The following is a 22,025-nucleotide window of genomic DNA, read 5'->3' as shown; positions in this document are numbered from 1 at the left end:
TCGCGGCCGACGCTGTCCTCTCTCTGCGCTAGACACACAGGCGGCGTTCACAGAAAAGACCGGATCTAAAGGTGGACTTGACAGTTCAGGGAGAAGAGTGAGTACAAGGGATCAAAAGCCTCCTCATGCAAAATTGTCTTCCAGAAGAAACTCTCTTCTCTTCTGCTTTTTATTTAAAAACCAAATCTAAAAAGATAAAAGCCCGTCAACTTTGTGGAACACAACAAAACAATTCTTTTCTTTTGGTCTGTATAATCTATCATACTTAATACAATTATTTTACATTTTTAATTTATTAAAATGTATTTAATATATTTAAAAGAAGCCCGTTGAAGCAATATTAGCATTAAGGCCATTGTTAAGAACCAGTTAAGAATTTTTATCTACATCAGCATTTATATTTACAGTACATGAATTCTTTCCTTTTGTAGGCGTATTGGCTCATGTTGTAAAATTAAACCACAAGGATTAGATGCCTGTTAAATGGATGCCTCCCAATGTCAATGCAGAAAATGAGCAGAATATGTGATCATAAAAAACATCTTCTTTAAGGGCCTGACAGATACTTCAGGTTATAATTTCAATTTCCATAAGCAGAATTCATTCTGCTTATACAGTACATTCCATACTACAACAGAAATAGTTAAATTCCCAAGTAATAAAACCTGGACAATTTAAATAGAGATACTGTAAGGTACTCTACCAATGATACTACCATCCACGGAGCCGAAAACCACAGTCCTGGTTTTAGGTGCTGAAAAAAATGCAGAGCTGTAAAAAGAAACTTTAACTCACAACCTTTACAGGCACATAAAGTTGACCCAGAGAACTGGCGGCTGTGATTACAGCCATAAATAACACCTTGCCCTATATTTAAAACACCAGCTTTGTCTGCTGGCCTCCATGAGAATTTTTAGACACTGCTTCTTTCCTCTGGTCCTCCCCTTTCTTGCTTTCTCCTTACCCTCCCATCACCTCCTTCTTTTAACTATTCTGATAAGCCTTATTGCGCCTGAGCTTCCTAAGCTCATAGTTGGGATCAGCCTGCAACAGTGCCCCTATGTCTTAGCTGCCCAGCGTTCAGGCGGTCACTCTGACCTGGTTAAAGGCCTGGCCCATCGACTACCCCTTGTCCAGCCTGCGGCCACACACCCAGGTCAGCAGGCTGGGTGACCGATGTGCAGGGCTCACCCCTGGTTGTGGGTCAGTTGCGTTGTGACCCCAGTTGTGTTAAACGAATCGGATTAACAGTGCACGTGCGTGGATGTCCAAGCATACAGGATGTCAGACTGGGGATTTAGCTTCAGCTGAGAACCCCGTGCCGTCTTTCCAAACGGCCAACATACCGAGGGACAGAATTCACCGGCAGTCATCGGAGAGAACTGGAAACTCCTGCTCTCTTTAACGTTCAAGAAATGGCTCGCTCCCAGAATGTCCAGGATGTCGGCCAAAGGTAAATTTCCACAAGATCCCAATCCCCTGCTGAGACGACTTTAAAACACCGAGGAAAGTCTTCAGATATTCTGCCAAAAAGGAGCGTTGTGCGCTGCTACGGAGCGTCAACACTGACCCGTTCTGTTTCTTAAAACAACAATCAGATCGCATCTGCAGGACACTGGAAAAATCTGCAAGATTGTTAGCTTATCTTACAGGTTGTTTTTATTCTGTATTGTGGACATGCTGTTTTGTAACAATGCTTGTGGGAGCTGAGTTTTAATGTGTCACACTAGCTTTACAAAAGTGCAATCGGATACATAGAGTTTTTATGTCATCAGTATATCAGTATAAGAACACTGTAAGTAATATATATATATTTCATATTTGTAAGAAGAATGTATCCATCTCGATATGCAGTTATTCTTATATAAAGGAATATAGTTTGGCAACATAATTTACAGACCTTGTAGTACCACTGTCATAGCAGTACATTAGAATACAGGGGGTCTAGAAGCCTTTGATAAATTGTGCTTAACACTGCCCTCATTTCCAGAGTAGGCCTTCTGGCGCTTAATGGATGCCATCCTTTTATAGATTACATCAGTTTCTCCAGCGTAGATCCATGAATCTATAAAATTATGTCAGATACATTATCACACACAATTGATATTGTGCAGCATGTTCAATGAAGTACAGAAAATGAAAATTACAAAAAGAGTGAAAGATAACAGGTCCTTCCTAGGACTCAAACTTTAATAACTGCACACATTAAAGCTTGTGACCTGAAGCAATATACAGATGGCTTATCTTTATAACTACAGAACCTTCCTTAAATTTCAGTCATAGCTCACTGAAAGCTGCAATTAAAAAGCAAAAAAATAACGTAACATACTGAAAACTAAATAGGAAGTCAAAAGAATTAAAAATCTTTTTTCAATTAAGACAGTTCAAATGCAGTAACATAAACTAAATGGTATTTGTTTGACCATAATGTGTTTCATAATCAAACCCTTCAAACATTTGTCAAGAGCCTAGAGCCCTAATGACCTAATATCCCACACTTTCTTACACAAAATCTGAAACAATATACAATATAAAATAATTAGGAAATATATAAGTGTATTTCATACTCTCATCATATTGTACTCATTATATTATATAAGTGAGAAATCCAATACTAAAAGTCTTAAACGTACTCATCATTAAATCATGTCAGATGTATTCTTTAAACTCTCAGACATATCAATTACACCAATAATAACACTCAAGTTGGGAATATTATTCCTCCGCTAATACTTGTTTCTGGAAAACAAGCAATTATCTTAATGTTTCACCCCATCTCCATTCTCTAAATGCCTTTCAAAGTCTTCTTAATATACCCACTAGTACTGGCACCCCTGATTAACTTCAATATGTGTTTGAAATATGCAGAACCACAGCTGCCTTAATCTAAGTCTATTCATCTAATTGAAAATGCATTATATATTTTATCATTTCAACAGCTGCAGCAGTGTTAAAGTGAGCTGTATTCTAGAACAGGCAGTGTTCAATGTGTTTCACGGTTTGACTCAGCGTTTTAATACAGTAACTTTACAAAAACACAAGCACATTACATAACCTTCACACATTATTCAAACCCGCCCTTTTTACTCTAATACGAACAGATGGATGCAAGCTCAATTTACATTCCTCAGGCTCCAAAGACTTGTAAAGAATCAAATGTAATTGTGGAAAAAAAACACAGAGGAGCACACAAATTGGTGACTTCCTCCAACGTGATGGGGTGTAAATGATATGAAATAAAGGTTTCAGTAGCAACAGAAGTCATGATTGGGATCGTATTAACTGCTAAGTGCAGTTGAGATCACAAGGAATGCAAACTGGAAAGCTTAGGCGAGAGAAGAGACAGACCTTTAGCCACCTGCTTGCATGAACCGGAATTCATCGCAGGTGTCATGTGACATGATGACCTCGAGAAATGGTTATCACCACCCTTGGCAAAGGCTGAACAAAACCAAATCCATTTTTAGTTACAGTAAATGGTTCAGTTGCAATTGTATTATTGCCCTCTGAACAGAAACAGCATTATACTTGGAGCATTTCCATAACGCTTCCTGCTGAGCTTTTCACAGCTGTGTTGGGTGAGTCTTTAACACCTTTGAGTTTGCAAAACCTCCTAACTTCTATTGATCATGGGATTTGCTATTTATAGTGCATGTAATGCAAAGTGATTTAAATAGAAACTCAGTGCTGATAGACTTCTCAGAACGGGTTTTGAGCCATGTTCCTCAATAATAAAGACAGATGACCTATTATTAACACATCCGAAGAAGGCTCCACAGCCGAAACGTTATGTTTCCTTTCTTCTCTTTTAAGCAGGAATAAACCTTTACTTGCTCCTTTGCAGCCTACGCCTGCTGATTCAGCTACAGTACCCACTTGAACTACTTCGACCTATTATTATGCAACAACTCTTCACTTAGCATTTAAGGGTAAAAGTCCAGAGCATGATTAAGCTGTGGCATCTGTTTAGCAGCATCTATAAATACATCCGAGTCCTGAGGCCCTAACCACTAGTCCACATTGCTGCCCTTTCTACTAAAGGCATGCATGAATAGAGAAAATAAAAAAAAAAACCAATGGAGGTTTTATAGGTTGACTGTGAGAGAGGAACAACATTTCATGCATTATGAAGTTCACGTTAAAATTCTTACAAAGACTGGTATGAGTTTCCTGTGCGCATACAGTAAGCATACTGGTCAGAGTGGCCAAGAATGAGGAACACAAAATTCCACACAGAACTTGCTCTTCACAATAATCTTCCATTTGCGTGTACTGTACTGTATATGCCATTGTTTTGTCATCATTGAGGATCAATGTCTTACTTCTGCAGTCAGGATAGAATAGATTGCCTTTCTTTCCATGAACTGTGACACTTCTTCCAAGCAAAATCATTTGCTCAATACTACTGATTCAGGAATACGTCTGCCAATCTATTATCTCTTTGCCAGACAGCAAAGGACAACATAGTCAGCAACTTGGTGGGCTGTGATGTTCCACTGGACACTTTAAAGGGTCTGATTCACTCTAAGGTGTCATCATACTGTACCCACACCAAGTTTGTTAGATGTACTGTAGAAAAAGGAGCTATCAAAATCTAGCACTGTTTCACATTTTGACTCCATTTAAGCCCTTTCTCTTCATTTGTTTTTGTTTTAATTAATAAAAGGTATTAAACATGCTTTTTAAAATAGTAAAAATATAGTCATGATAATGACGACAAAGAATCTGAAACTGGACTTTAAAGAAGATTTTTTGGGTAAGTGGTTATATACATAATTATGCATTTGATCTAAAATTAAAGAACAAAGGATTTGAGAAAAGCAAGGAGGATTATCCTAAGGATTTCAGCAGAGATGTGAGATGATGAATTTTAATGGAAAGACGTACCGGGTCAGTTAGATCTCATGACCACTTTCAATGCACCACATAAGGAGAAAGAATCCAGTACTGCTTGCAGGTCTTTGCCTTTATGACAATGACTTGTGCAAGACTCATTCAGAGATCACCATGCAAAGGCACAAATTTCCCAGTGGATGGAGCCTTAATTAGCTGACAACACAATTGCCTGCTGCCCAAGCCAAAGTTAGGTTCCAACTTTGTTCAGTACCTTTGGGTACTGTTGCGTATTATACAGGTATGGAGATTTTTAAAATCTTGAAACAAAAGTTTTATTTTTTCTTAAAATATGAAGTATTTCACCAACGTATTATAAAAGCTCTCTGCACCACACAATTTCTTCTGAAGCTGATAAATCATTAGGAGAGAATAAGTATGGTGCTTCCACAGATATGGAAATTAGAAGATCACCTACAGTTTAAAAACTGCTAAAGAAAGATGATGAATTTAAAAGCGAGGGTATCAGGGGCCAGGGTAGTGTGGAGTTGCAGTGGTCAGCATTGCTGCCATGGCCCTGGGTTTGATTCTGGACCAGAGGTGTTATCTGTGTGGAGTTTGTATGTTCTCCCCATGTTCCTGTGGGTTTGCTTGGGCTTCTCCAGTTTCCTCCCACATACTGGTTGGTTAATTGGCTTCTGGCACAATTGGCGCTGGTGTGAGTGTGTGTTCCCCCCACGATGGACTGGTGTCCCATCCCGGGTGTGTGTATCCTGCCCTGCCCCCATTGCTGGCTGGGAGACGCCAGCTCTCCCGTAACCCTGTACAGAATGAAATTGTTAGAAAATGGGTGGTTGGTTCCTGAAGCCAAAAATATTCATACTCAGCCATATCCCCTTGTCCATCAATCATGACTGTAGAGAGCGCTGACCGCTACAGTATAAGGTCTTCATTTGGAGCTAAGACTCTGAGGCTAGAAGATACTTTATTGTATTAGAAAGCATGCCCATGAAGGTCAGTTCAGTCTGTGTCATTATTAAATAAGCAGATATTTAGAGACGTACAGTGAGCTTCTGGCAAAGTTAGGCATTTGTCCTCAAGGATTTTGCAAAAATCAAAACATTCGTTTGATCACAAGAAGATCTTGAGGACAAAGAGGAGACTGAATTCATACACTCAGTCCAAACCTTATACAAAGCTGGGGGACACCGAAGTGCTCTGGGTAGGGCTGAGGAATTCAGCAAAATACTAGATATGGAGAACAGAGGTGAGACTCAATGATTCAGAAGAAGTCAGATGCTCTCTAACTGTAGAATAAGCACCAACACGTAAACAGGAGTGTTTTAATTGATAATTTAGACAAGGAGTCCCAGGCTGGATTCTGTTTCATGGACCCTGTCTATGTGCAGTCCGCATGTTCTCACTGCACTGCACCCAGATGAGGTTTCCCAGGTTCTCTAGCTTCCTCCCACCTCCCAGCGACACGCAAGCTCGAGTGCATCAGCCTCTTCCAGGGTGAGGGCTATGGATTTTTTTTCTGCAATGAGCGGGTTGGCTCTCAGCACTGGCTTTGTTACAACAGGGGAACTAGTGAGCTGGAAGCTGCGGCATCTCTGGAGCAGGAAGAGCCTGCAGGTTTGTGCTCCAGCTTCACGCCCTGCTGTCAGCTTGGCGGGGCTCAAGGACTGGCTCTGTTGAACGTTGCTGTCGACGCATCCAAGGACCTGACGCTAATGCAAACGATTTGGGCCGTGCCGTAGCGCTAAGCGCAGCTCTGAAGGCTGAACAGCGTGGACACGCCAATGCAGGAACTGCGCAGTGCTGCATCCACACCTGCACTGTTCCACCGGATTTACTAACCAATCAGGTCAAAGCTAAATCTGGCACACGAGGGGGCTGCTGCTCTGATCTCCTTAATGAGCACCATGGGAAGACCTGATCTCAAAGAACAAATCAAGCCACAGCAAGCATCTACAGCAGGGATGCAATACACATTTTTATTTCTCATAAATGCTGGGATCCTTGGAATGGAAAGCAGTATGTAACTGCAGTTTTAAATGTGCAAATTGATATAAATAACAATAACTCACCTTACTGTCAGGCCAGTGCCGTCCAGAGTGGACTGTCACCTCTCCCAAGTTCACAACTACTCCCAACGTCCTTTCCTGGCAAGTTATTCCAATTCTGCACGTTCTGTAATTGTTAATTTTGCAGAACTTAATGACTTGTTTTACAACTCTAAATTAGTTTGTGCAAGTCCCATTGTTTACGCCTAATCTGTTAATTAGTTTCTGAGAGCGATGAGTGTGGATAAGCTCATGGTATCCTTGGATGATAAATGTGAGGCGCATGATTCCTTGGTATGGCTGTTAAGAAAGCTCTGATGATTTCCCAAAGTGGTAGCAACTTCCCCTGATCAAGAATAAAATGCCACAGAGGTGTAGGAAAACAACAAATCTTGTGCAAAAAAAAAAACTCTTGAGGGTTTCCGATAAACTGAAAATAAGCAGTAAAGGACACTGCAAAAAATGACAAGGTCTTTTATTAGGACTGAGGGAAAAAATAATTTGTGTTTATGTGGCTTGGTCCTCAGGCTCAAACATTAATCAGATATAAGAGATATTACCTAACAAAAAGAAGTTAGATAACAGAGTACTTCCAGGTTCTCTTAGAACAGTAAGAAAAATTAACAACAGATCCAAAAATATCTGCAAAAAATTAATTAACACCCAGTAAGACATGTCTATATATAAATTTCCATTTTCTTTACAAAAATACCTGAGAGGAACACTAAATACTGAGATGGTTAAAATGCCAGGAGCTGTTCAAATTCTGATTTCATGACAGAATCAAAATGAACAGATCTTTGATTTAACCAAAGAGTACTCATTCCCAATGTGCAAAACAATCAAATTCATATAAACTGTCAGGACAACCAAGACCCTAGTGTTAGTGTTGTAAAAATACCCCCTGTAATAAATGCTTTCGATGGCTTAAGCCTATGTGTTTCCCTTTTTCTCCTTGGATTCTGTCTGCAGAAGATGACGGACCAAAAATTCTCTTTTCAAAACAGCAGAATGTGTTCTATGGCTTAAATATATCAGAGACTCGAGATGGCAATTAACTTGCAGTTACAACAGAGCACATCTTAAGTCATATGTTAAAAACTGTACTCAACTCTTCTAAATTAATTAAATGGTAATTTATTTAAAAGTGTAACATTGCACATTCGATAGTTAAAATGAATCATGTGCTTATTATAGCCTTGTACACAATTTCACCCAAGTAGGTCAAATAAAATCAAGATTACAACAGCAAGTACAGTACAGTAGCTATTGCTTCATGATCTTACAGGTGAGTTCTTTTAAAAATCAAATCCTGAAAAATGAAACAAGGAAGAATGGCATTTTTGTAAACGCTTGTAAAGGCCGTGTCCTTGCAGAATAAAACAAGCACCCTTGAACACTACGGAGCTACCTGTTTCCCAAACTGCCCAGCATTTAAGGGACATTTAAGGGAAATCGAGCTGATCGAACATCACATGCTTGATTAAAATGCCACACCGCATCAGTGATATTCCTCCCTTTACCACAGGCCCTGCAGTAGACTGCTTTGAATCTGTCAGACGCATGTGTGCATAACATCATCATCCAGATGAACAACAATGGCATTACAGCTGCCTGGCATCGGTCTGGATGTCCATCAAGCACTACACAATGTGTCAAAAGGGCCCCGATAAAGGCCCTTGTTAGAGCCTGTCAGACACTGCAGAAACAGCAGACAGCAGTGAAGATCCCGTTTGTCGAATACGACACGACTTGGCAACTTGGCTAACAGAGGCATAGAGGGAGGAAAAAGGTTTTGGTGACTACAGAGCAAGACATTAAGGCTGTGACTACCCTGGGCTAATGAAATGCATTACCGTCCTTGTAGAGTTGAGGAGGTTTCCCCTCATGACTCCCAATTTCCCGGTCCGGGTGTATCGGACTCAGGAGGAGTGGGCAAAGGCAGGTGACCCCGTTCTAGCCCTCCCGTCTGCAGAGCTCAGACAGATACGGCACTGTTGGGGTGACACTGGGCCTTCTTTTTTGTAACTGGGGGCTGAGTCACCAATCCATGAGACCTCCTCCTACCACTCTTCCATCAAGGGCTTTTTTCCCTACATTTCAACAACAGTGCCCATGTACCCATGGGCTGCAGAGCTGAAATTAAATCGGCACCAACACAAATCCATTTTTAGAAATTAAAAAAAAGAAAAGTAAGATTTTATGGCCATGATATTTTTGCCGATTTCAGGATAATTAAAGAGTTGTACCTTGAAGGCCATTAGCAAACCTAAGCTGTCTCAGAAAAATCCAGGTTTGCAGTGCTGTGAAATGTCCAAGGCTGAAAAATTGGAAATGAAAGATTCAGAAAAAGAAAACAGAACCACCACTGTATATGTAGGCTAAACCAAATTTAAATTATTTCTGATTATTTTAAACATAATCTCTTCCACCCTGGAATATCAAAGAAGAAAATGCTTTTGTAAAGGGAAAGAAAGCAGCATATAACAAGTTTGCTACATTGCCGCTGGGAGACTGAAAGTGCAGATTGCCTGGTGTGCTCACTGAAATACAATTAAGAAAAAGACCCAACATCTGCTACACAGACAATGTGTCAAGTACCACTACTGGAAATTGTTATTGTATGGTAACCGAGAGCAAGAGAGACAGAGAAAATGAGCTGTACGATGTCTCACCTGCAAAACACCTAATCTTTGCAGTGAGAATCTTTGCCAGTCTCTGAGTATTTTTTTCTCATTAAAGATAACATCACTAGTTGCATACAAAACAAAGCAGCCAATGCACTGCAAGAAACATGAATTATTCACTAAGAAGCCTGTATTCATGAGCACATGTTTTCTGCACTTGATCATTTCACTTTACTTTAAAAACTGTGAACTATGTGATGGGAGAAGTTATTATTTACTTACCTGTTTCATCTTTGCTATTCCAGAAGAAAAAACACAGAATTGTGTCAATATCTATATTTATACTGCAAATAAGAATGTTTCCTTTAAGCACTGTAGTTTTGCCTTTCACGGTGTTTCCGGCTACTGTTGTCTAAATTTGATCCACCATTTTGTAAGGGGTCACAGTCCCAGACACACCTCTGGTTTAAATGCAAGGTTGAGCTGGGGGATGGGACTTAGGGTGTACAGTCTACCCTGACACTCATGGGTTTGAAGGCTAGTCTGGGCCAAGTCTTTGAGAATGAAGTATCCTTCTCTGGGAGCTGTTACACACCCTGGGTCGTCGTCAACCCAACAGCTGAAACATCAGTGCACTTGGCTGGATGCAAAATACAAAGCAAAATAAAGGAGATACAAACTTCCCCTGTTCAAATAAACAGTATGCTGGGGGGACACAAATGAGTGACGGGGCAGGGGCAGGACTGGCACTTGCAGATTGGGCTACCAAATGAAAAGATGAACTGCATGGACTCCGTTCACCAGCCTTTAAATCAAACACTGTACATTTTAGTCTTGAACAGAAATACGGCTGCACAGGAAGACAAACTCCAATTCAACAGAACCATGGGGGGTTCTGGTTGATTATGCATCTGGGTTCTACAGTAGGTTACATCATTGGCACAGATGATTGTAGGATGGTCTGGGTCTTAAGAAACCGCAGCAATGGCTTATGTACAGTACATATGGCAAAATCAGAGCATATGCCAGCCTTTCAACGAGAAGTAATCAAGCACCTTATTTACAAAAACCAGCGTTGAGTCGTTCGAATCCAGGGTATTGTCAGTTGTCATAATGAACACTGCAGATGAAAACGGTGAAACCAGCAATTACCTGGCAGTTTGCAGTCTTGGGTCACTGCTCATCATCGCCACCAATTACTCGAGAAATGATTGTGCACAAGCTGTTTTTCTTAGCGAATAGGAATTGATGCAAAGGCACAAGGCACAGCTGAAAAGCATCTAATGAAAGAAAATGAGATATTATTAATGTATGATGATGTTAATCAGCAGCATCAGCCTTCCCTTACATCTCCACTACAGCATCAGAATCCATCCTCATCTCCCGTGCAGAGAGGTCCAAAGAGCAGCGTGATGTTGTGGCTGGAAGACGACACCGTAATGAAGAGAGCTTAGGCAGCTGCGAGAGGATCAGGAGCAAAGCGGATCTCCCATGTAGCATCTTTAAATGACAATTAGGTTGGAGTCATTTTAAATCAAACCAGGTTTCATGTACATTATACTACAGGTGGGTAAACGTAATCCCACACCTGATCATGGCATGCTGTTCTACCAGGAACATCTTGGATTTAAACTGACCTACTGTAGCATTTGTACATGTACAGTGTACATTTATTCAGTCCTGCCTGGTTGACTTACAATTTGAATGGTGACTCATTACCAGGGTGAGAAGGAACTTTAGATTTCAGTATCCAATAGCCAAGGACTATTACTTGAATTCAACTGAATTTGAGAGTACAGGAAACTGTATAGGAAAAAACAAATATCAATTACACAATTCCTCCCCAAAAGACAGCAGAGAAATCTCCGTTAATGTTATTCATGTCTTTTGGACAGAAGCAATTATGTTTAATTTCATATCTCTTCAGTATATTACACTTTATAATAAAATGCCAAGTGAAGCTTGTTTCAACTGGTTTCCTTATCCAATCTGACCATATTTACACAGTAGATCAAAAACAGCAAAAGTATTCATCTTTATTTACAGAGGTTTGTAAAGCCAGTGTATAACAAATACATATCCTAACTTTAATTTTCTTATACAGTATGTACTGTATATTTTGAGGGGAATAGACAAACCTTTTGAAAGACATTAGAATATTACATTAATATTACTTCCTTTACCGCTAGCACAGGTGACGCTGCTTCAATTAAGAAGCATGGGAATTCAATTTTCTGAACAATTTAAAGAACAGCTGTAATTCTACTTCATTCACAAACCTTTTGGATTTTAAGGAATTCGCACACTCAGGCCTGTTATGGAAATGGTTGAAGACAGAATCTACTGCTAGAACACAAGTCACATCACTCTCTTTCTGCTCACTAATGGGCTGCATTGCTCTCAAATACAGGCGTGGGGCTGGGGAGCACTATTGTGTCACCCTGCGATATTACTCCAACACCCTCAATTTAACACGCATGGCAGCACTGGGGTGGGAGTGGTCTGCACCCCGTCAATAGCGTCAGAAATGTTCCTTGGGAACAACAGCTCGCTGAGGTTGTACTGCAATGACCCTTCCAAAACCAAAATCTAAATGTAAAAACCGAAAATCAAGCCAAGAAGTCTGCTCTTCCTGGCCCTAGGAATGAGAGAGAGTCCCCCGTTGTGAAAACGAAAGTGAAGCAATAGGATCAACTAGATCAGGGCAAATCTGTATCACAACTGTACCCACTACTTTTTAGCTTCTGGCTGAAGGGGAAATGTATTGCTTAATTAAAAAAAACCTTCAATTAAAACAATGAAAGTGTGAAACCTGCTCAAAAGGCCAACAGTATTTATATAAAGTACCAACAGTGCAACTGATAATCTTTTGTGAAGAGGCACTACACATGAAGATTGGTTGCATCTTTTTTTTGGTTCATATTTATGACTAGGACAGGTGCAAAATGTGACTAATAAGGCTTTGTGAATTTGTGCTGTAACAGGAAAAGTATCTGCAAGGTCCTTACAAAAATCAAATTAGGAGTGTGACCTGTGAATTAATGGGCCCTGAATTATCCCAAACTATTCTAGAGCTCCTGTCTTGGAAACAGTATCATTGACATCCTTCAAATATAGTAATACCAGATATAATATCTAGCGTCTGGTAGATCAAAACAACTCATGCAGTTGGCTCAGGTTACATATTCTATATATCCCTGTGTCTTGCATCAGGTTTCTCTCTCACAGGGCTTTTTGTGTTTGTGAGTAACAGAATGCCAGCTTCCAAGTGATGTGTTTCACCAGTCAGATCCTAGATGGATTAGGTACACATCATCAAAAGAAGTGATGTACAGTACATAGCATGGAGCCCAACAACACAAGGGTGTTTTCCAGCACCAACACAGAGACCCCAAAAGCCCAACAACAGTAAGCAGGGTATCCCAGAAGTCCCAGCACTTGGCTGCATGCCTGATACCCTGTGCAGTTCATTCAATGTAAAGCAATGAAGGAAAAGTAACAAGTATAGAAACAGAATGTACAACACAGAAACAATAATTATGTGAAAGCATAAGAAAAGGTAAAAAATGGTGAAGAAATTTATCATATTCATGCATGCCAACAAGAATCGAAAATAAGAAATAATTTGACAAAATATAAAAAAAATAAAATATCAATTGGCAGTATAAGTAAAAATACAGCCTATTGATTTAAAATACTGGTGTCATGTTGTGAACATGGTATTTTATTTTTTACTATACCCTCATAAAAAATTACTTTTTTCTCCTTCAAGCAATGCATGTAGTGAGTGCCCTTGAAAAAAGGCATGTGAGGAATAGAAAAATATCAAAGTTGTGATGGAGGTGTGATATTTCACCTCTCTGGCCTTCTGTTCTTTAGGAAGGTGTCCATTAGCTCTTAAAAACAAGCCCGTGTCTGGGAAGTGAGAGTAATTGCTGGGAGAGCCTGCAGACCGCTGTGTCGTGTGCTCTGCTGAAGAAAACCCACCCAAAGTCTAACTGGCTCGAAGCCACCGTTACAGGTTGTTCAATTTTCACAGCATGAACCACTTTCAACTGCCAGTAATTTTACTCAGTGTGACATTTATTTTTAGGTCATCTTCTTTGAAAAGAGAATGTACAAGTCAGATCTTGAAAAGTGGAAAGCTACAGTACCATATAAATGTAACTTTGAAATAGGCACAAACAGGATAAGGAACTCACAGAGCCACCTTTGTATTTTTACAGATTCACTGTGCCCAAGGTCTTTCGACTAGATCTGTGGGCTCCACCAATAAATTCTACTGCCCATATTCCTGAGACAGAACCACATTTCTCCCTTCTTTATAACAGTCAGGATCTTTGCTCCTGCTGTGATCCATGCATGTCTAAAATACTTCCAGTTCCACTCAGCACCAGTATCTATTTCATCTCTACATAAGTTGACACGCCTTTACCGGAACAGTCTGGTATTTTACAAATTGAACAATACTTTTCATCCCTCAACCTGGTACTGCACAAGACTTCACAATTTCAGCTGAATTCGCTTGATGTCTACAGATGGAGTTATCAGGGTTAATAAAGTGCCAGTTTTAGCTGTGTTTTGAAGTGGGATTTTCCACACTTTTGTCCTGAAAACCATGTGTGCTCTGCGGGTCCCCTTGAGCTCACATCACAAGCGGTAGAATGAGTGTAATCACTGAGCAAACTCTGGTGCCAGCCTGGCACTGATTCATCTGCCAATAGCTTTCACCCGTTCCAAGGCGCAACATACAATATTTTGTTACTCATGCAATTAGAGTCCGAGGTTTTCATAGTAAAAAAAGCACACACAGGAATCTTTGATTAATTACAATAGGTCTATTTCTGGTTAATGATAAGAACCAGTCTCCAGTATGGTTAACAATAATAACCAGTCTCCAGTATGGTTAACGATAATGACCAGTCTCCAGTATGGTTAACAATAATAACCAGTCTCCAGTATGGTTAACGATAATGACCAGACCCCAGTATGGTTAACAATAATAACCAGTCTCCAGTATGGTTAACGATAATGACCAGTCTCCAGTATGGTTAACAATAATAACCAGTCTCCAGTATGGTTAATGATAATGAGCAGTCTCCAGTAGTATGGTTGACGATAATGATCAGTCTCCAGTATGGCTGACGATAATAACCAGTCTCCAGTATGGTTAATGATAATAACCAGTCTGCAGTATGGTTAACGATATTAACCTGTCTCCAGTATGGTTAATGATAATAACCAGTCTGCAGTATGGTTAACGATAATAACCAGTCTCCAGTATGGTTAACGATAATAACCAGTCTCCAGTATGGTTAACGATAATAACCAGTCCTAATTAAATACATTCATCAGGGTGTAGTGTACCCTGCCGGGTGCCAGTTGCCTGTGACCCCGAGTAGGATGATGGGCTTAGAAAATGGATGGATTCAATGGCTCAGTTTATACAGGATGACCGGTACATGCAATACATCAGAAGACTAGGAAATGTTCCAAGCACATGAAAGTACTGTAAGAGTACACCCGGCACTGCCTGTGGCTTCAGGACGCACGCTCGGAGCCCATTGAAACTGAGCCTGGGGAAGACAGGCAGCAGAACAGCTCTGACAGCACAGCGGGCTCCACCCTTTGGGACTGGGGCCAAGCAGGACCCCCATCGAAACCCACACCCGGTCGTTACGTCTTTCAGTGAAGTCTCTAGACCTTCATATCAACATCATGCTCACAGCTGTGCAGCCTGCCTGTCTGCTGAAGTCCACTGTGTGCAGGGTCCCAGTTCCCTTGTCTTAATAGAACTTGCCATTGCTTTGGTGACATGTGGAAAAGGCACTCCTCACGTGGTACTGTATGTTGTGCTGTTCAAAAGCCTCTCGCACCACATTGTTCACGTTGATCAATATCAAAAGGCCCAAGAACCACTGTGTATTTTTTCATCTTGCTGCCCTCCATGATATTTGTTCACAGATTGATCGCTGTTGCACAACATCTTTGCTCTTATCACAAACCAATTCACACACTCACAAAACAAATCCCTCCATAGCTCATTACAAAACTGTACCGTGATACAAGGCTTTCTAGGTATCTGTGGTCTTAAAACAGCGTTGTTCTGACATCATAATAACATCATGCTAATCCACTGTTTTTCATCCACAGTTTCAAGACACACCCCAATGTTAGCCCCCTATCAATACCCTTGTGTTCTAATGCTGTCACACTAACAGTATCAAAGAGGTTCCATCCAAGCCACCGAGATCTTGTGGACAACAAAACTACTTCCTTCCACAATGGCCCAGACTATATATGAGGCGCACAAAGTTGTCAAAGATAACAAAAGATTAGCAGGACTTTTGCACCCCCTGGAGTACAGTGAAGTCAGATGAGAAGTGCAAGGAAGTAAGAAGTAAGAAGGAAGTTAACCCTGCTTTTGAAAACAGAGCCATTTATTTTTACCAGCAGGACAGCAAAGTGTTCAACGGGTCAGTGAAAAGCACAGACTGGCATACAGTATGGGCACCTAAACTCTAGCAGGGTCTGGAAAAGATATGGAACAAGTAAGGCACCTATGAATAAAGGTCAAGGCAGAACTCGTTAAAAAAAGTGAATAAGAATAATGTGCCTCTGCATGCATGAGAGATCCTGATAAGCTCTTAACACCCCACGGCTCAATGACTCACACAAGCCAAGCCTGGGTTTCTTGTCCATTGCCTGCTGGAGAAATCTCACTGCCGCAGGACAGAAACCCGGAGGTTCTGAAGCGAGTGCAGCACAGGTCCTGAACAAGACCTTGCACTGGGAAGGGGCTAAAAAAAATGCACTGGCTTGAGAAAGCCAGTTCTACACAGTCCAGTCTTAGGCCGGGCTCGCAAGACTCAGACGCCACGTTGTTCCCACCGCCGATACCCAAGGTCTAATGGAGATGAAAGAGAAAGGCATCGCCATTGAAATGCAATTGTGGCCACTGCCAAGCAACAAGGGAGCCCCCCCCCATGGCCTGGCAGAACTTTAACTTCTCAGGACGGACATTCATTGCATAACTGCAGGAACCTAAAGCAGGGAACCAAGTAACCAAGTTTCATGATTCCCTTGCTAAAGTTGCACTTTGAAGCTTGTTGTGGATTGCAAACTGAAAAATAGAGTACCACCAAAAGATGTTACCAACAAACCTAGACCACTGCTAACATTTCTCAGGCAATAAAAAGTAGTGTCAGCAGCCCTGTGCTGACAGCCTTTTCTTACACTCATCGTGAGCTTTGCTCTGCATGGAGGTTAGAGCATCCTCTGATAGGTAAAATAATAGAATAAACATAAAATGTGCTCAGAAGCACAGCTACAAAATGGTAAAAAAAATCCTGCAGAGTAGGAAGAGCTGAGCCCAGACATTCACAGATATTTTTATTCATCTTAGATTTAGCAGCAATGCTCAGACCGTTATTAATTACACTTGTAGTTTTGCAATGACAAGGGTTTTGTAAATGGTGAAGCACAACTTGTAATTAAAACAGACAATAGTCCATATTATTTTGTATTATTTTCAGAGGCAAGAAACAAGAGCCATTGACTGACCCAATCATGTACATTATGTACAAAGCAATGGATTTTTCCTAAAAGGAAATTGATACTACAAAATGAAAAATACTGAAGTGGATACTAAACAACATGAATGACAGTATTTTATTGTAATTCCAGTTTTGTCCTGTTTTTATTTCTTTTGGAGAAATGTAAAGGAGGAATGCTTACAATAAGGAATAAAGCCTGTGATTGACAACCTGCACACCACTGCTGATTGCTGTAAGGTACAGGGAGATCCTCGTCCATGGGCCGCACAAAAAAACAGGAATTTCATGTTTTTAAATTTAATACACCGAACGAGTACAACAGCCCAAACCAGGACCTGAGGGGTTGAGCTGATCAAAATCCAAGAACATATCTCAAGAAAGTTAATATAGTACCTTTTCACAATGTGCCACCAAACAATTAAATCAGTGCTGAGAACTACTGTATATTCCCAAATTGTATAAAACATACTTCAATTTTAAGCTACTTACTGTATCCACCTTTTTAAAAAAAGAGAAAAGTTTATTTTCCTGAAGCCCATATTATACAACCTAGAGTATTATATACAGTACTTTGTACTGTAAACATTAGATTTTGTAGTGTACTGTATATTGTACATTTCACCTGAGAGAAACTTCAAATTTGACACCTGCTTAAATAAAGTGAAAATAATGTAGTTCTTTTAAATATATCAATATGCAAGTACTGTAGGAAAAACACCCCTGATGATAAACATAGGAAACACATAAAACTCAAGTAAGACCCCTAAGGGAATGTATTTCTAAATTAATGACCATTGTTAAATTAATGGTGTATGCCCCCATATTCAATTATCACCGATAAAAACTGCATACAGTGAAAATACATACAGTGAAATGTACCATAGTGCATAATTCAGTTCATCAATGGGGAAATTCTCATTAAGTAACTCAAAAAGTAGATCCAGTAAGAACCCTTAGCAGGAGTCCACGCACGATAACAGAATCATTAATTACTGCACAGATAATGGGTCAAGTACAAACATTAACACTACTGTGCTGTATTTCTTATGGGACAGCTTATGACTCTGCTGTTACAACAAATTATGTTGTCTATAAATAGAATCCCAAACCTTTTTTACAATAATACCCAGTATTTCACTTAATGACTAAAATAATTGCTTCTCAATTACGTCTGTGATTGAAAATCTGTGGCCATTACAGGAGCTGACACAACTGAGTGGGCAGAAAGCACGTTCAGATTGCCTGGGATCTTTGACCAACAATGACCCCCTGCCTCCAGTCTGCGGTCTTTAAACATACAGCCTCTTTCCTCATCAGCCCATGTGTAAGCTGGTGTGTGGGGAGCGTACTGGCACACTATGGCTACTGTCACATCATCCAGGTGGGGCTGCACATTGGTGGTGGTGGAGGGGATCCCCATTACCTGTGAAGCCTTTGAGTGGAGTGTCTAGAATTGCACTATTTATGTGTAAGGAATTATTATTACACGTAGACCTCGATTTACAACGTACAGTATGCGACTTAACGACCACTCGCACTTACGTCGGCCGTCCCCTTAATCGTATTACTGTACAGTAATGTGTATTATTTTCGCTCGCCGGCCTTTGATCGTAGCACGTCTAACATTGATGACATCATCAGCCTGCGCGACCCCGTGCTGCCGCATGATATTGTTTGGGTTGTTGAGTGTTCTGGTGGTGGAAAAACCAAAGCGAAAGACAATAGATTTAGAAATCAAAGTGAACACAATAGTGAAAATGGAATTATTGATTACTTTTAGTGTATTTCATTTTATAATTTCTACTTTGCATTATTTTACCATGAGTAAAGTGTAAAATTAGTGAAAGATATATCAAAGCCGTATTACACAATGTAGCATTTATGCATGATTAATTTTTTTCGCATCCGTGTGGTCGTAGTATCACGATACAGGCGATCGCGATTTTCGACTTCCCACGAAATCGACTTCAAGGACTACCTGTTCGTCCAAGCTGTCCTGTTTGCAGCAGTTTGAGAGTCCTTGCTTTGGAAAAGGTCTTGAGCTCTGCAAGTGTTGAAGCAAGGCTTGTAGGGGAAGCAGAGGTGAAGGAAATATTTGGACAAGATCTTTGGATCCATAGTGTACTAGCAACCCAATGACTAAGATGCCTTTCACTTGTGATCTCTTACCTTCTGGTTAAGAATTGGTGGAGTAAAAAACCAAGGTGTAAAGAAATGAAATAGTTGGTATTTTCAAGTTTTAAATAATAATAAACAGCATTAAATACACATTTACAAGTTGTTACATAAAACAATTATGATATGAAATTATATGCATATGGAGTAATCAGATAATGTAGCGAAGATGAATATATTCTTTGAAGCCTTTAATGCCTTTCCTTTGAGAGAAGCTTGTGTTTTTATTTTTCTGCTGTGTAACACCCAGCATCTGACCTTCAGAGTCGATGGTCTTTCCTTTTCACAGATCTACTGCTCTTGATGAGAGAATCAATTAGAATATTTCTATGCTGCTTTGAATTGCAATTGTTAATACTCTGGATACAAATACAAACAGTCATTCTAAATATTGACTTACATTAAAATGCATGTTTAATTGAAGCAGTATTTCTGTAATAGTGGATTCTGCCCAGTCAAAGCTAGCTGGTGAGAGAATGGCATTAAGCTGCAGTCAAAGCCTGGCTTCAGACAGTTGGCTTGACTGCAGTTGGATTTTTAACAGCTGGTAGATGGATTACTATTACGCACTGCACTTGAATAAAATTCAGAATAATATAATGGAATAAACAAGAAGAGAGAGCTCATCCTTATCCAGGGTATTTGGTTTCTAGTAAATAATTGATCCAAGGATTTTATCTCACCATGTCAAAGCTGGTATCATTGCTACTTTTAAGACAGCATGGATGGGCAGCTTCTTCCAGACTCCCACAGTACTTCAGTAAAAAGTGCCTACTGTTCTATTTTAAACACACTTCCCGATCACTTTTCCCATTGTTTGGTGTCTAGTTCGTTTGTCCCCTGACAAAAAAAGGACTGCTGTGTACATCGAGGTAGAGTACGGTGTGAGAGAAGATAACATAATGGCACGAAGGCATGCAATGGCAAAGATCACTCTTCCCTGACTCCTACTGCTAACAAGAGACAGAGCAGGGAAGCCACTTTTAATACACGCCTCTGGGGTTGGGTGCGTGGAGCAGGATGCCAGGTGCGTCGTCCTGGGGGAGTTGGATGAGAAGGAGGGACCCATGGACTACCAGCTATACATTAAGTTAATTCCATGCTTTTAGTTACCCGTAATAAAGTTATACAAGAGCTACATTTCTGTCATTTATATATTTATAAGGTTTATCCTTGTTATTTAGTTTGATAAGAAATGCTGTTCACCCTCTGACAGCTGCACACATGAGGTCTGAGGCTTTGCATGGATTCTGAGGAACACCAACCTGTGGACCAAAAGGCATTAATACGCACCAGAACTACAATGCCAAGCAGAGGATTGTTTTGAGAATCCGTCTCATCGACCACCTCTGGGACTATTACAGCATTATTACAGCTTCCTCACTGAGAACAATCATTCCCCCTGACTAAGGTACTGCCAGCTGGCCACTTGGACACCCAAAACATAGGGTTGTACTCCCAATCACACATCTTACAAGGCATTTTAACAGGGAACATTTTGGGTCAATGATCTTGCGTACAATGTCAACTACCATGTGTACCCACCTGTGATATTCCCTGTAATAGTATATGCTTACCAATAATGAATATGGTCTGAACCGCAAATGGTGGAAAATGTGATATCTGTAAGCCTTCTCTGTAAAAGGCAAAAACGTATCCTTTTCCATTTCCACCCTTTTTGGGGATGGAAACTCTCAAATCAAAATTCTGAAAACACTGTATTTTATACAGTGCATTTTTAAGTTTAAGGACCAGAAAAAAAATGACTCAGAATTACAATATATTTGGTTTTACTTTTGCTGTTTTTTTCACATTTTCAGATGCTGCTGCAGTTCTGCTCCAGTCTGGAGAGCAAACTCATTTAGTCCATCCTGACTCCCTTCAGTGTGGATCTCTGCTCTGACACACACCACTGCACCGCACACAGCTGCCCTAATTGGACAGCCACAGTCAGGACAGCAAGACTTACTCATCTTCATTTCACGAGCTTCCAAGAAAACAAAGAAAAGATACAGAAAAGATGAGGCAGATGTCCTGGTCTCTTTGGTACTGAGGATAACATAAAGAGGATGCTTCATAAAAGTAATACAGCACTGTAAACCAAAACTCCTTACCATGACAGCAATTAAAGTTGTCTACAGCAATGCCAGAACCACAGGCCTGGGGGGACGACATGCTCAGTCACTGGTCCCACATATCAGGTGGGATAAGACAGGGATGTCTCCTGCCACCATGTTTATCCTTTTTCTTAAAAGGTACTGTGTGAAACACCCTTGAAAGAGCAGGACAAATCCCTCCCATCGTTTTGGATGAATCAGACCAGAAATACAGAACATGGTTAGTCAATGCTAATGTCACTTACTGTATGGAATGAATATCCATGCAGGAGGAAAGGGGGTTAATGGACATTGCGCATCAAAATTCAGGAACTGGCTTTCTTCCTCAGCTAGCGAACCTTATGGCCCAAACATACAGCAACTGGCTCAACTCCCGGCCGACTGGCTTACTGACTCGGATTTGGATAACCTGTGGCCTGGGTATTGTCCTGGAGGGATGATGAAGTCTAGGTCTCTTCAGCAGCTGGAAACCTGGGAGAAGCTGTTACAGTACATGGGTCCAGTTAAGTCAGGCATCAGCTGATTGAGGTGAAGAACCCAGTTAAGGTTGAAAAACTGTGAACACACTGGTCCATCAGCCAAATAGTCCTCCATCTGACAGCCAGGTGTGCCTCTTGCAGGAAGCGGCTGACAGGACAGAGCACATTGCTG

At 40.5% G+C, this 22,025-nt stretch overlaps 1 protein-coding gene across 1 annotated transcript in view; it reads right to left on the bottom strand.

Moving 5' to 3' along the window:
* The window catches only part of LOC102684917 (zeta-sarcoglycan), a 212,021-nt gene that overhangs the window by 147,393 nt on the left and 42,603 nt on the right, over positions 1–22,025 (bottom strand). The window lies entirely within an intron of this gene.

This window comes from Lepisosteus oculatus, chromosome 1 (assembly GCF_040954835.1).
Source record: "Lepisosteus oculatus isolate fLepOcu1 chromosome 1, fLepOcu1.hap2, whole genome shotgun sequence".
Lineage (NCBI taxonomy): Eukaryota > Metazoa > Chordata > Actinopteri > Semionotiformes > Lepisosteidae > Lepisosteus > Lepisosteus oculatus.
This window is presented reverse-complemented; position numbering and strand designations above follow the sequence as displayed.